The 16,782-nt window shown below is 37.1% G+C and overlaps 1 protein-coding gene across 1 annotated transcript in view; it reads right to left on the bottom strand.

Moving 5' to 3' along the window:
* LOC150088714 (uncharacterized) overlaps positions 1 to 16,782 on the bottom strand; it is a 203,574-nt gene that overhangs the window by 84,793 nt on the left and 101,999 nt on the right. Inside the window, exon 3 of the mRNA XM_090369625.1 lies at positions 11,562 to 11,627. The gene's annotated coding sequence lies outside the window, so the exon portion shown is untranslated. The remainder of the gene's footprint in view (positions 1 to 11,561; positions 11,628 to 16,782) is intronic.

Here is a 16,782-nt window from a genome sequence, read left to right as displayed (position 1 = left end):
GAGGGCATCACTGCCAGTGAATTAATGTTTCCTTGGCACCCAGGTGTCTGAGAAACGGAAATCATTGACGAGTGAAAACAAGGTGGCGCGGAAGAGGGATCGTTTCTGTAGAACAGAACGAAAAGTTGCAATATGTGGGTTAAGGTGGGTGGGCACGATCATTTGGAAATTTGGTAAAAATAAATTTAAAATTCATTAAAAATTTAAAAATAAATTTGAGTTAATAATTGACGCATAAGAAACACATTGTTGGACGCTAAATTGGAGTTACAGTTACGATGAACAAACTGGAGTACTGTTATTATTTTTGTGATTACAGCATAATTGCCGCATATCAAAACTCGCAGTGCTTATGCAGTATTTTACGGTTTTCTTAAAGTAGTCAAATGAGACTTGTTCTAAATAAAACTAGGTGTGTTCTTAACACGGCCCATGTAAATTAGGTTCAGAAGTTAACAAGGTAGGAGATGGATCACGCCATCCGGTTTCTTCCGATTGCAAGAAAATTGGCTATTTTCTTCCAAGAAGAAAATAGCCAATCGGTTGGTAGTAGAAGAGAAAAATGAAATGCGTGACTAATAATAGCAAATTGGGCTTCAAGCGATCAGCGGAATCGTGGAAGGTCGAAGACTTGAGAAAACAGAATAAACACAATGCTGGTTTGCAATTAATAACTTTGAAAAACTAGATGAAGTACTATGAAGGACTTTTAAAAGAAGACTGGGAAGAGTTCAAGACGGTGGAGGATTTTGGTGTAGAAGACTCGACCTTAAAAGTTTCTGTTAGGGAAGTGAAGGAAGGAAGGAATGGCAAATCACCTGGACCTGGAAGAGTTTATATGGAATTTCTGAAATAAGGAGGAAGAGGAGTGGCTGTTCTGATACAAAAACTGTTAAATTGTCTACTGAGAGGAGAAGAAATACCGAAAGAAATGACGACAGGATATATTACGTCAATTTATAAGAAAGGAGATCGGAAAAGCAGTTCAAATTACAGAGGCATATGCTTCCTGAACGCGCTGCTAAAGATTCTTGGAAAATGGATCAGGAACCATTTTGAAGCCCGAATCGAGTTGCAATTTTCCATACTTTGATCGATTGCAAAGTATGCGATTCCGATCAATCCCATTGAGTTGAATTTAAAACGGGAGTTTAAAAATTCTGCATTATCGGACAATTTTGATGGAAACGAATTAACCATATTTTCAAATCTTATTCACTCTTTTAAAGTTCCAAAAATTTTCACTAACTTTTGGAAAGGCGTTTGCTTTAAATGTCGCTGTATAGCAAACACGTTCTGCGTTGGAAAGCTACATTCACTCTTTTACTTGTTCAGTAAAAATTCTTTCGACCGTTTTATAGGCCGAGGTTTGTGGTAATATCACGGAAGGTGCATCTGTCAATTCACCAAAGTTAAGGGGAAATGGTATACGAAAATGAAAATTAACGAAAGGGAATAACAATTGGGTCCGCTTGACGACTAGACAAAAGTCCACACGCGCGGGCACACAATACAGTGTGAGCTCCTTGCGTTCTTCTGGAAAATGCACGAGCGTCAGACACGCACATGCGACAGTGATAATTATTCCAGTCAGTCTCTCAGAGAACTTTTTTCATGTCACGAGAGACTGAAATTTATTGCGAAACGCGGCTGTGATTACACTGCTCGAATATTAAATGTCTGTTGATGCACTACTAAAAATGAATAAATAAAGTGGTTTCTCTTTCGTGCCTGAACCATTTCCAGCCCTAAATACAAAATTACCCGATATCGGATCACCCTTCGGCTAATTTTTGGGCTGATGACCAGAGACTAGAGTAGTTTTTCTGCCACGAGACCGCTCAGCTATTTAATTAAAAGTGTAAAATCTGAAGAAATGTGTCAACAGTTTAATTAAGTAGTTTGTTACGCACTCAGAATAATCAAGTTGTTTCCCGAGATCCAGAAAATGCCTGAAGCTTTCTTAGAAATCAACTCATCAGTTCTCATTATTTTTTATTTATTTATTTTTTTTGTTTTTGTTTTCTTGATTTGTTAAAGCAGGTTTGTTGATTTTTTCTTGTCGTCTTTGTCCATGAATAATTCGATAATTACATGAGACATTTGGAAAAGGAGAAAAACGGGGAGATAAAGTCCCGAGTGGCTCATCACAGGCTGTGGGATTGAAAGAGGCTGTGCTTCTACGATTTGTGACAGTGGAGATTACAATGCGATATCATTGTTGGTTGAATTATCAGAAACATCTGTGCCCACACCTTAGTACCCAGTGGTCTTTCTTTAGCTGAAGGATCCGCTTGGGAGTTGACCATTATTTATAGCGGAAAGATGTCTTGGGAATTGTCCGAAGATTGCGAGGTCATATATCATAGTTTATAGAATTCAGCTTACTGCCAAACCAACGTATTCCCTACAGATTTGAGAGAAATATTGCTTTTATCTGTCTGTTGTTACGCATAAAGTGGAATTCGATATCGGAAAATAACTTTTTTTTTATTTACCATTTCAACACATTCTTTGTTTTATCTCTCCACCTTCTGTCATCGAATACATTGAAGTCACACTCGACACTACAACATTCATTTCACGGAATCAGCCCTGTCAAACAATTTTGCTTCAATTTGAGGCTTGCTGAAATGCTAAGGGAAAATGAACTCTTTTTCCTTTAGATCCCAAAAGTTTTCTCTTCTCTGAGGCGCTTCCAAAAAAAGAGAAAAATCTGCTGACTGTCACTATGTGAATGCTCATTGTAAATTATTGTAGTGTAAAACTATAGTGTGCCCAAGAATAAATAATCAGAACAAATATAAAGCAGAGTCCATCCGTCTAATTAACACAACAAAGAAAGTTCAATATATATTTTTTAATTATTTACTGAAGAAGATGAAAGTTATTTAGAAACATTTAATTTAAAATAATATTGAAATATATGCGAGATTTTCCGGAGACTTTCTTTTCAGCTAATGATTATATCAACTTAATCTTACTAACCTATACCAACCCATTTTTGGAAGGGATGTCAACCAATAAGAATAACTGGAAATAAATGGTTAATACTCACAAAACTGATCATCAGATAACGCCCATAATCCCCCACTACACACGCTACATCCTCCGTGTTTCTATGAATGAAGGAAATTTGCAAAACCGAACTTCCTTGAGAGAAAGAAACGAGAAAAGCAAAACCATAATAAATAGCGAAAAAACGTCATCCCAAATTATCTCCGCTATTCGTCTCCGTTGACGGCTGCCACCCTCGAGGTGTAAACTACTTGTTACGGATCGTAAACCCTTGCCGTCATGGTTCGCATTCATTAAGTGTTTAATTATTTTAAGTCTGTAATGACAGGTATTTTCTCACTTGTTTCATTGTTATACCTGGGCCACTGGTTGAATGACCGCTGGAGCCGTCACGTGTTCTGTGATCATTAGCTGCACCACCCATTCTTCATGTGCACGGTATGAAAAATTACATTTTTAAAATAATAACGGGTTATAAGAAAAAAGTATGCGCCTTAATCTTTTTAAAAAGTCGATAAGTTCACAAACCTCATTCTAATTAGGCCTAACGATCAATGTGCTGATAGCGTTGACTATGTGGACCATTGACAAAGTCTGGATTTTTTCCCCGAATTTATTGAATAAAGGGCGTAAACGTTTGGTCTCTAATTGATCTATGGTTGAGATGAATTTCTTTAGCCTGAAAAGACTTTTAACGAAGCAGAAATCAAAGAATGTTTGTTGTACCATTTTCTGATATCGTCATATTATCTTGGTTGACGACCGGTGAAATAGATCCAAGTAACTGCTCCCTGCCCATCAGTCTTTTAATACTAGCATGCTCTGTTTAAGACGGTTGGATGGGAATAAAAACATTCCATTGTCAAACACGCGCCGAACGATTTTGTGCTGTTTTAAATAACAGCCTAACATGTAATCTTACATCTGGAATGCTTCCTGCAAATTACTCTGAATGACCGCTCAATAGCTACTATCTGGAGATAGAGGCTCTTTTCATCCACTGCCATACATCGTTATTGAAAGTAGCAAACCCGAAGTGAGAGTATGATGAGGTTTGGATAACCGAGGGAGGAGTTGAAAAGAAATGGAGCGGCCGCTTTTGCTCGGCCCTTTTGTACTCTTATCAAGCACGCCAACCTATTTCATTGTACCGGTTACATCGGATACAATGCGATTTCAAGACCGGAAAATAATGAGTACAGAATTCATTCGCTATGTCATCTCTATTTTACAAACAAAAGAAAATCATTATGATTAAAGGGAACAAGGAATCCGTGTGATCTGGAATTTCTGTTGCAATTTTCTTATGCCGCATTCAATTTTCGTAGTCAGCAGGCACGTAATTGAGCAAAGGTTATAAAGCCGGTGAACAAATTTTTATTGTACTGGTAAATTGAGCAGATTCTTTAAAATTTGGGTGGGGGATTACGAATGACTGCTTTGTAATGAATTTGTGAAGGAGGATCATTGATTTTATATAGGGTCAAACGTCTGTAAAGATATTTCGAGGTCTTTCTCCAGTTGTGGAAATAATTCTTCACGGTATGCCGGCTTTGCCATTTGCCAGAGTTAATAGCTGCTCAAAACAAACGTCGCAGAGAGCAAAAGGAGAAAATTTCGTTTTTTCTTAGTTCAGAAGAAAGCGATATTTTTAATGCCAAATAAAATTAGGAATGATGGCTAATTTAAGCAAAGAAATGTCTTATCTAGAAATCTGGGTTATTGAAGATAAACAGAAGCACGACAGCTTCTTTAGAAGGATAAGAAGATTGGATTTAAGATGTTAAGCAATTTATAGATTTCCATTTGGAGAATAACCTGCTTAATGACATTTAAGTAACTGGCAGTGAATATGCTTGCAGTTAAAGGTCTGTCAAACATGAAATTCAGAATGCACAATATGATTATCATCAAAAGGTTGACGTGTTTTCAGTCAATGGAGGGTCACTGATTGTAACTATAAAGTCATTTACCATTACAAGTAGTGAGTGACAGTCTAGGCCACCTAAGCTGAGCTTGTTGGATGGCATTGTAATTACTTCCTCGATGGATCACGGGGACTCTTCGTGGAAACTGATTGAGGTATTCCCCTTTACTGTTATCTGCTGTGCTGTTGGAACCGTTCAGGTTTGAGGAAAAGTTGACTTCTTCACTGTGACCATAATTGCTGGTTTAGACATTTACTTCCTGGATTGGACTTCTCCTCATTTGAATCTTCATAGCGAACTGTCAATTGAATCCTCAGAGATTATTACAACCTTATGTTGGGACTTGATAGTGTCAGATACCTTCATGGTATTGCATTGTGATATGGACATTACACTGAGAAAGAGACCCTCTACGAGGGAATCTGAGATAATTGTATGTCAACATTATTAGTGGTACAGCATTATAAATAGATTGCAGGGTTGCCGGGAAAGCTGGCTGGAACCGCACAGTACAATAATAAAAAAATCAAAAAAAAAAAAAAAAAATCTAGGCCACCTAATTACAACAGCAAAAGATAATTCATAATATGGCATACGGCTAGGTCTGGGTTGTTTAAGGTAAGCTCGGAGGTAATTAAAGCCATGAAGGAAACAGCGTGTTATGTATGCGTGTATTCCACGCCGGTTTTTCATCTGCATGAGGAGGCGTCCTACATTTCCGCCCTAGACTGGCTAACTACAACCTAGTGCACAAAAAGAAAGAACTTTTATAAACAATTCCTCTGGTCTGGATTTGTTACAGACTGATTTCACTGTAACGAAATTATAAACCCCGAAAAACATCTGAATAGTGAAAGAGATGGGAAAAGTCGCACCTTTTTTCTATACTCCACTGCCTACGCTGGCTCTTGCAAGTTGATAGTCACCTCCATCATATTAATCATTTAGTGGTAGTTTACGTCGAAGCATATCGTATGCTTCATGTGGATGTGCTAAGGATTTGATTATTGTAGAACAACTGGACTTTGCCGACATTCCATCTGTTTAGATCTCTAAATGGCCTGGTTTGGAGCTGCAACTCTTCTAATGATGATCACCTCCTTGGTGATCATCACTAGAAGAGTTGCAGGCAGGGCGGTGTAACCGGTACCGAAGCAAGGACATAAACAGAGTTGTTACTCCATTTCAGAAAGGGATGTTGGTCTCGTATTGGATGAAATATTGCATCCAGTGCATAGATCGAATATTGAAATATTCAATACTGGATGCAAAATCATCTAGCACATATTGGGTAGTAATTTAACTTGAACAATTGTAAAGTGGCTAGTCTCAACTATAGCAATCCCAAATTAATAATAAACTCCTGTAGATTAAAAATGAATCAAAACTATGGGAATATAGTTTTAGGCTCAACAGACGGAAGAGAGTGTTGGCGACCATTCCTACTAACTCATATTTTCTTACTTATGGATAATATCAACAGTAGGAGCATTGAGGAAGGAAAGCTCTTCTTCAGTGTTACTACCGTCAGTCAGACTCAACAAACGGTCAAACATATCGTCATTGGCTGTTCCCATCATGTGAGTATTCATAAAACTACCTTCAGTTCGCCATGTAAATCGCGAGACTCCAACAACAACCGCCATAAAATGACTAAATAGCCAGCTCACGTTAGTTCCGCAATTCACTTTTTGCTTTCTTTAATTCGAAAATGACCAGAAGGAATGCAGCGGTTAGTGTATAAGGACGGGCATGTGACTGAACAAAACCATATTTAAATTAACTATAAACAACGCCTTATCAATAACATAAACCCCAATGATTTATGCTCATTCCTATTTAGCAATGATAATTCAGCACATAATGAATATCTGAAATGAATTTTATTTAGCTGGATTTAGATGAGGAAAAACAGCTGAAAAATTAATATCAACTTTCACTGATCGCTCCATAATTTCGTTCTCTATAGAATGTCGATTTCAAATCAAAAAATTAAAAACACTCGTTCCTCCAGTGTTTGCTACTAGTATATGGCACACACATGCGGCCTCTTCATAATATTTTGAGAGAGCTCTCTAAATGTCGGGGGTAACCCGATATTTAGAGAGCTCCCTCATAAGTCATAATGGCATAGCTGGCCGTTGAGCCTAAGCTATGGGGTAAATGAACAAAATTTCATGTACCCTATATAATGTTTTGTTAGTTGAAGGTTCACAATAAATCAGACTCCACTTACAAAAGTACCACAGATATACAAAGCCTTGACCTGGAAAGAAACGACGTTATCCTATTACCTTATTCCGTTTCCCCAATAAGCGGAGCATTAAACATGCTAAAGGAAATCTCATAACAAGGAAGCTGACATTGAATCCATGCAGTTTATTCTTAGGTTGCTTTGACGCATGACCACTTCACGAGATCGCGTGGTTTTATTGAACCCATTCATATTTCCAAACCTTCATTTATAATACCTAGAGAGTTTTTCTCCTTTTGAAAAAGAACTCTTTTATAACTTCCTGTACATTATAAGGTATTCAAAGTTTCTTTTTTACTTATAAATGCATCAGAAGATACTTTTCGAAATTAAAATAAATATTAAGAAATGGTAGAATATTCTGCGATAATGCAAAAGGACAATTAACATTTATAACTTTTTTTATTGTCTTTCTTTTTTATGTGCCATTTGAGTGATACTTTAATGGCAAGGTGCGAGGTTGTGCCCAGTGCCAAACCTTCAAAAGCCAGAGAACGTCAGTTGTGACGCCATCTTGATTTTAAAAAAGCCGCAATTGTTTGCTTTCGAGGTGCATGTATTCAACGTCACAGTGAAATTATTTTCATAATTTAGAAGAACAATATTTAGCGTTAACGCACACAGTTTTCTGAAAAATCTTACCTTTCAGTCTTCTATTCCATGAGTTGTGGATCATGAGGATTTTTTGTATAAGTCTGTACATTGATTCTCTAAACCAAAATATTGATCACTTTCACTCTTTCTTTCAGTAAGCGCTGTCACCCTTCCCATCCCTAATTTGCGGCTTCAGTGGCCTTTTCACTTTTTTTCTCATTAAACAGAGTTATCTATATTTTATGTAACACATTTTCTCGCTGTTAATGAGTGCACTCTTGGAGGGAGTAGACGTCTAAGAATAGTTCAATCCATTCCCTCTAAAGACAGACACAATTCTTGAAAATTAAGCGTATGCGCGCGCGCACACGACACACACACAAAAAAATTGCTCTCAGAGTAATTTAAAAGACTGTCTGCGAAAGGGGTGGAGGCCTGAGGACCACAGGCAGTGTTCCAATTTCATGAAACGTTGATGCTGGTGCCTGGGTATTGATAACGGAGATATCGCCGGTGTAATTTATTTTACTTAAAAAAATAAATAAGCTCCGGTGTCTATATAGATTTAAGATAGGGTAACACGTGTCCTCAGAGACTTTAAATAAATAATCTTGCGCGCCAGTAGACAGGAAAAGCATACAATGGAAAATTAGATTACATTAAGCTAGACAGGAGGACTGCGAAAAGCAGATAAAGAGAAAAGAATAGAGATGTGCTGATATAAAAAAAAAATATATTAAATTTGGGAGAATATATTTAAAGCAATTCAAATATCTGTAAGAAATTTTATTATTTGAATTGCTTTAAATATATTCTCCCAAATTTAATATTATTTTATCGGCACAAATTTAATAAGGGCACTGTTGGTTCAGACAGTTCTGCTGATTCTGTAAGAACATCAACAACCGATCACCCATTTTGATCCAACTGTTTAATTCATCAATCCAGATGAATTAAAGCCTACCTTCAATATATTTAAGCAAGTCAACATCTTACCTGCCCAAAAAAAGAACAAATCAATGTAAAAAAGTACAAAATAACTTAGGAAAAAATTTTGCCACTTTTATGAACAGAAAATTATTGACACTCTTTTTGTCTATTTAGCAGCACTGCTTCTCGGTGAAGTGATTCCTGATCACATCTTCCTCTCTTCTGGCAATATATCACTAAAGCTATTGAAGAAGTCTGTTAACTAATGAGTCGTTCTTTTGGATATAATGTGCCATCAGTACTAACTCCTAGTCTGGTGTTTGACAAGAGTATATATAAAATATTCGTTAATACATTTCAGTGATATGGAATTCTGGACCCTTTATTTAGCTGGCTTAAAAACTACATTGCAAACACAAGATACGAAATGATATTTAAAAACTACATTGCATAAGATACAAACTAATATTTAGTGAACCACAATCTTCTCTCTAACTAATGATGTACACTAGTGTTCATCCCTCTGGCCTTTCGCTTTTTAGATTATTATTATTCAACTAGTTTGCAAACATACACATACTGTCTTGAACTCGACTGCTATCAGATTGTTTAATTTTTTTAGAAGTACACTACTTAAGAAACTGTACATCAAAGCTTGCTGACACGATCTTGTCTCCTCTGCAGCTACTGCCGTTCAAGGTCACTGGTTTTATGAAAGGATAAAGAATAGAATACAGACCAAACAGAATAACAAATGATTTCATCTGCTGAGACCTCATTTGGCCTTGTGGTAACGGTGTTGTTTTCCATTGGGAGCTTTGAGCCTTGGTCTCTGGGTTATATCCCAATACTTATCACCTGTTGAAACATTTTTTTAATAAGCAAGATCAGCAACAGCATTTGAAATTTTCAATACGTGTGGCAAATGAAGAAAATACGTGTTCTCTTAAAACAATTAGACTGGAAAATTGTTTAAAAAATTAAAACTTGATGTGTGCATGCTCAAATGATGTCGTTGAAGCCCCGCTCAGTTTCTTAGCTGCCGCTATGCATTCAAAAACTATAAGGTCATTCACCGAGCTATTTGACCACCTTGTATTTATTCATATACTATATCTATTAATTTTGAACCGTTAAAATAGCATAGAACCATTCAACTTCGTATTGCTGTTTTCACTCGTGTTCCTTCCAAAAATAAAAATAAATAACATTTAAGATAAGGACATACTGGAAACCACATTATACAAAATTATACTAATTTTGACAAATTCAGTTAAAAATACAATAGTCTTAACAATGTAAGACCAATCCATTATAGGATTTATAAAGCGTAATGCTTTATAACTCTTATAATGGGTTGGGCTAAAAAGTGGTCATATAAAGCAATTTAAAATTGGAAGCATCTACGATTGTATTTGCTTTTCTCCCCCCCCCCTCTCAATTTGTATAACTTGTTGAAGGACAAATAAACTAGCATAAAAAATTGTTATGTGAAGGAGCTAGAATGTCATTAATCCGGGACATTAAAATACCTTGGATTCCAAGTTAATTAAAATATAGTCTTACAGGTTGAATCGGATTGAATATAGAGACCGCATGGTTCCTTTCAGGTCGATTATCTTTATTCAACCAATGAGAAGCGCGCATTGAACTTAGCAATTTGCCTTATGTATGTGAAACAGAAAAATAGAGGTCTTCTGGCATGGTGACAAGGGATATACAGCTTCTCCCCCTTCCTCTCTGGTTTACGATCTCACATAAAACACGAAACCACAGTATTAATTAAGCTAGGAGTAATAAAAGAATTTAATATGAAACAGCCTTTCGATTCGTAGGGAATAATAAAAATTGGTCGTAACAGGACTTCAACCCCATTTCGAGGTATCCCGTACATTCAGGTAACTTTCTGTCGCTATTACTTTTGGCCCCAACAGTGCCACTCACGTCTGCAACGAATATAAACCCGGGAGATCACCTGAATCCAAACGACCTAAGTGCCAATAAATACAAAAACAAGTGTCGCCAAAATGTGCGCGTGTTCTGATACACCAGGTAGCCAGCGGTTCTCGCGTCCCGTTTTGCTTTGCACGTGCCTTGCGTGATAAACTGCGGTTTACTGCGTCGGTAACCATAGTGATTGATTGCACGCACCGTGGCATAGGCAAGTGGGTACTGGAGGAAAAATAGGTTTTGAGCTTACAAAACAGTTTCGCCCCGGTACCCTGGGGCCTTCCCGTCAGGTTTGCTTCGAAGCGTTCTTAAGATGGTCAGAAAAAATTATTTCTCGATGTCGGTCAGATGGCAGAAACTCGGTCACAACATCTAGCCGCAGAAGGTAATGTCGGCACGTGACGTCAGCAGATGTTTTCCTTGAACAATGAATCCATTAGCAGCTTCAGCACGCATTCATCTGAAGTGTGCATGGAATGCAACAGTTAATTCCAGTGAGCTATAAGTAAAATAAGTTCTTGAAGATGACGTAGACACTGGACGCTTTAGTGACATTGTGAATTCCCATCTCAACTAGTTCCCATTGCCCGAGTAACTTTGATTATGGGAACTTTCCCATCTCATATTCTTGGCCGGTTAACCGTTGAATTCGAGCCATGAATATTATCTGTGAGAAAGCTATTTTTCAATGCTACTCAAAAACTAAGTTACCCAGTCACTGGCAAATGCTATATGAACTTTTAACTAATAAAAAATTTGATAAATTCTTTAACCGGTACGAATGAATTTCTGTTCTTGGACAGATACACGTGCAAATATTGTAACAAAGATTGCAACTAGCATAGTTGAGAAAATCTGAAAGGAAAATATGGGCGAGAAATACCTACCTGGCTACTTCTACTTGATCGATTCAGACTTCCCATCTACTAGAACTTGATCGTGCTTCTTTCTGTCTGAAAAACAAAACGGACACCTTTAGTTATGTATAAATAATAAGTACAAGCGTTAAATAGTGTCTTGTTTAATAACGTAACTGGTCATAGAATGCATACTTGATAATATTAAGTTTTAATAATCAAAATATTATTGTGACCTACTTGGATAATAAACGATCAACGAGCGAGGGAATGCTTGCGCAGCTAGTTCACAACTCAGACAATAGCGAAGTGAATTGTTATATGTAACTTTTGTGGATTTATCCCATTTTGAACCTTTTTTTTTTTTTTTTTATTTTACAGAAAGGTTTCAGTTGCAGCTCACTTAAGAAATAAGCCTGAAAAGGCCTATTTCCTTAGTGGGCTGCGTTTTTTCTTTATACTTTTTACCGTTTAATTTGTTTATCAGTCTTTGCCTTTCCTCATTTCCTTGCTTCAGGTAGTGCCGACCATGTACTTGTTATTTTTTATTTTTGGCATGGTGTGATGCTGGTTTCTCCTTTCCCCCCACTTCCCAAATGACATAATTAGAATCGCAAAAATCATTTACGCAGTTTTTTTTTTATATTTATTTTATTATTATTTTTTGGGTGTGTGTTCCAATTTCATGTTGAGCCTTTACGATTTATTTCCATCGCATTTATGGAACAAAAACGTATAAAAATATTGTACACACCTTTATTATTGGCAGTTGCTCAGCAATGCTTATTTCTTCGATGCCGGTATTCATCCTTCCTCATGATGTTATTACATCCAAAAGTAATTTGATATTAGTATCAAAATGGCATAATGATGCAGGAAGCAAACCTATTCGGTATCCGTCGAGGGGGGAAATAGTCCATATTATTCCCATTATCAAAAAAGTGACTATCCAGTTCTTCCTTGAATTTTGACAACCTCTCCGCCTTGGCCTTCCTTGAAGGCAACTTGTTCCAACGTTCCACAACGCTGCCCTAAGGGAAACTTCATAAAATTTAGTTCACTGTTTTACACCAAGATTTTATAGTTATTTCCTCCGGTTCTTGTCTCACTCAGTGAGAATATGCCTTCATTTTACTAATCCTCCCCTCTGGCTCTTATACAATTCAATCAAATCTCTCCACTCGTAAGGTGTCTGGTTGCTAAGTTCTGCAGACCACGTCTTCTAAGCTGTTTTTTATAGGGCTATAATGCATAGCGCTTTTCAATAGTCTAGTCATCTTTCTTTGCATTTCCTCCAGAAATTCTATATATTTCTTTAGATGCGGCCTCCCGACCTGGATACAATATTCCAAATGTGGCCGCACTGTTGTCTTGTAGAGAGGGATAATAACCTCTTTTTCTCTCTCTCTACTTGCAAAATTACAATAAATCGTAAAAAGAACATGTGTCCTTCTTGGCACCTCCTATTACTGCATGCTAAACTTCATGTCTTCTTGTTCAAAAGTACCTCCTTTAATTCTTCTCCTCCTAATCTTTAGACTACTGTTGGGTTTCTGTTCCCCAAGTAATATTTTACATTTGGTAGCATTAAGTTCAGCCACCATTTTTCAGACTATATTTGCACTCGATCCGAGCCTTTTCTTAATGAAGATAAGAAAAAAGATAGGTTCGGGCACTGATCCCCGAGGGAACCCACTTTCTGCTTCAATCCACTCTGAAGAATACCATTTATGAGACCCTCTCTGTCTCTTATTCTTCAACCAATCGCAGTCCACTGCTAGATCTGCCCAGTTATCCTTATCTGCTCTTAATTTGTACAATAACCTCTCACGAGGAATTATATCAAAAGTCTTATTAAAATCATGACTAAAATTATTAAAAATCCTGATAAATATATAATGTCAAATTGCTTTTCCCATCCAACTGCACCTTGTCATAGTAGTTTACCAGATTAGCCAAGAAAGGTCTCCCCCTCCACAAAACCATGCTGAATCCACGTAGGATACTATTCTTATCGAATTCAGATAGTTCTGTATTGCATCTTTAACCAAAGACTCAATAATCTTATCAACCACAGAAGCCAAACTCACTGGTTTATAATTAACTATCACTTCTTCGTTTCCTCCCTTATGGACCTGAGAGACATTGGCACCTCTCTAGCCCAAGGGAATAATCCCTGAATCTAATGATGATGATCTCACTATCATTACTACTCGTAACGGTTAGATGCACTCACCTGTCGCCTTTTTCAGTATAACTTTTCAGTGTAACAGCATTAATGCTATTATATTCTTTCTACCTCAGTAGCTTTTCATAATAGACGCTTCCCTGATGTTATGCCATTTATTTTACTACTCTATTTCATTATTCTCCATTGGCACTAATGTAGTTTCAATGATAAAAATAGTTGCAAAATACCTATTAAACTCGGCCGCCTTTTCGGTTGGATTGTTGATTATACCACCATTTTGATGTTGCAAGGGATCTATTGAATTTACTTATTGTAATCACACTAGTATGGTTCTAATTTGCAAAAGAAAGGGCTGAGCAAAGATCGCAGAATATATTACGCTCATCATAATACATCAACAGAATCGATTTGTTATACTAATTATAATAATGATAATATAATTATTATAATTTCGCCCAGCAATCTCTTATTTGCCCAAAATAATGTAGTATATTCCACCCAGTGATCAGTGCTGACTCTAGACGAATCTCATCGCGGGATACTTATAATACTCTAAGAGTAGATCTTGGGACAGATGTACACTCCATTTGTACCTATGTTGTACAGTACTGCATTTCCAAATAATTCCAGAATTCGACACTTCTACTGATCCTAATACTAATACAGTATAATTAGGGTTACCATGTTTTAAATCTCAAATCCGAGAAAGCCAGCAGAACCCGGGGAAATCTGCAGAAACAGCTGAGGAAGTTACGTCATGCGTTACGCAATTTCCCCAGTGATTTCGAACATTGTGTGGGAACGGGTTTAACCTTGTCATGTAAATTAATATGAAATAAAGGAAAATTAATGAAAAATACACTCCATTATTGCACTTCTGTGCGATGCAGTTCATAATTATGTTAATTCACTGTACATCAAAATAATGAACTATTTCCGGGAGCTTAATGAAGTTTTATTAGCTGTGATTTTATTGTTCAAAATATTGCCTCCCTAAATATTTTCTAGCATTACGACGAAGTAAGGTCATTATGTTTTCAGGAATCTAGATTGGATGCAACAGATTATAAAACAAAAGCCATCGATATGAAGTTATCATTAGTCATTTCGTTAAGTACCTAATAACGTAAATGTGAAATAACAATGATTGGATTCGGTTGGAATGCCTTTCCGGTTGTTAAGTTTAAATTTGCTGTTTATTCTCCTGGACTGTCACATAGTGTCACAGGAGTTTACAAGATAGAGAATATAACAGCATAAATGCATTTAGCAGACACGTGATTAGAACCACAGTCAACTGAAACGCGTGTACTACTGACGTAGCCGATTAGTCAGGAGCGAGTGCAGCAGCACACGTTCCTTGGGTGGGCCGTGGTTGACGTTCGCGTGACTGCTAAATACGGTTAACTATTTTATTCGTTATTTATTGTAAACGCCTCTGACCTGGTGGTAGTGCCAGAGTACAAACAAGGACATAGATACTGTATCCCCATGTCGACCAGTTTCAAAATATAGTTTTAAAAAATTACAATCAACCAGCCTAATATAATAACTGTAAAGGTTTCGGAGTGTGTATAATAATACTCATGCCGTCATACTCATGGCAAGACATTTAAGTTCCCGGATGCAAACAAGAAAATGCGGCTTCCTTGCTACATGAAAAGGTCCCATCGATAGCACAGTATTCATTTTGCTGCCCGCTTGATTGCAGTCACTTCCATCTTAACGTGGTTCTGAAAGCCATTTTTAATCGATCTCCGCATGGATGGGTTGTGTTCTTTAAAACGCATTATGTACCTAAGCACTGACTTGGCGTGGGATATCGAAGGAGGAAATCCCTCGTGCATGCCGCTGTATGCGATTGTTATTTGGTAATTCACATATTTTTAAAATTAAATATGGTCATTTATTCAAATACACGCATACCTATTGACAAAGAACAATTATTGTATAATAAGACAGAATGACTAGCGGGCTACAAACAACACGTTATGAGTACGTTCTCGTATGCTGTTTAATATTAAGCAAAATCAGTTTCAGCCAGCGATGAATTGTCTTTTGTTTTTCCTATACGCTTATTCTCAAAGGTTTTTTTACGTGAAGATTGTGTTCTGGCCACCATAAAATAAGATATTACTGTAATAGCCAGGAGAATGACGTCCATGCGCTCATTCGCTATTGTATTTAACCTAGATTTAGGCATTAAACAGTCGTTTTATCTATTGCACCTCGGTAGTTCAAAGAAAATTCCTTGAACGTCATTTTGATAACTTTTATCAGCTGGCCTTGTCTAAGAAAAATAAGTACATCGACAAAACAATCGGCCTTTTTGTTTCCACAGCAGACAGAATTTTGTATTACTGATTCCCAAGAAAGAATGGAGCAAAGGAAAAGACAATCTCTGCGGTTACTTTCTGAGAGAGTTCCAAGAGGACTGTGTCCACTGCAGTCCATACAACAACAGTAAAGAACGGAAAGTGATGTTTATCCTCACAGAAATCGAGGAACATATCTATCATAATGGAGAACTTTAAATCCTGTTAATGAATAAAGTGCGAAATGTTAGTAGTAAGCTTTGCAGGTTTTCTACTAGGTCTGTGTAGCGGTCATTAATTGAATTAGACACAGTTCAAGGAACGCTTACGCACAGACATCTTATTAAAGATCATGTTCAACTGAAATTTCTCGCCTGAAGAACAATTTTTAGGCTGCCATTACCCATGCGGAAGTACACTGTTGTAAGGGGAAAAGAGGTGGTGTCACAAGCCAATCACAAATTCAAAACATGTTAACTTTCTTTTCTTTTCTTTCTTTTTTTTCCGGATCATCTAAAATTTTGCATTCCTCAGGTTCTCATGCACGACCCTGTACGGCCCAATTTATAATTCCAATATACACGCCCTACCATCCATCCCATCCCCCGTAATTCCCCCCTCCGGTCTATTCTGACACTATCTCGCTTCGTCTCACTTGAAAGTGTCGACTAACAAGATAATTATGCAGGACTTGCTGTAGCTGCCTGCGATCGGACGAAGGCCGTGAATACTCAGACTTCTGTGA

Source organism: Mastigoproctus giganteus, chromosome 3 (assembly GCF_048544385.1).
Source record: "Mastigoproctus giganteus isolate SK-2022 chromosome 3, ASM4854438v1, whole genome shotgun sequence".
Classification (NCBI taxonomy): domain Eukaryota; kingdom Metazoa; phylum Arthropoda; class Arachnida; order Uropygi; family Thelyphonidae; genus Mastigoproctus; species Mastigoproctus giganteus.
Note: the sequence above shows the minus strand (reverse complement) of the source record. Positions and strands in the feature narration are given on the sequence as shown.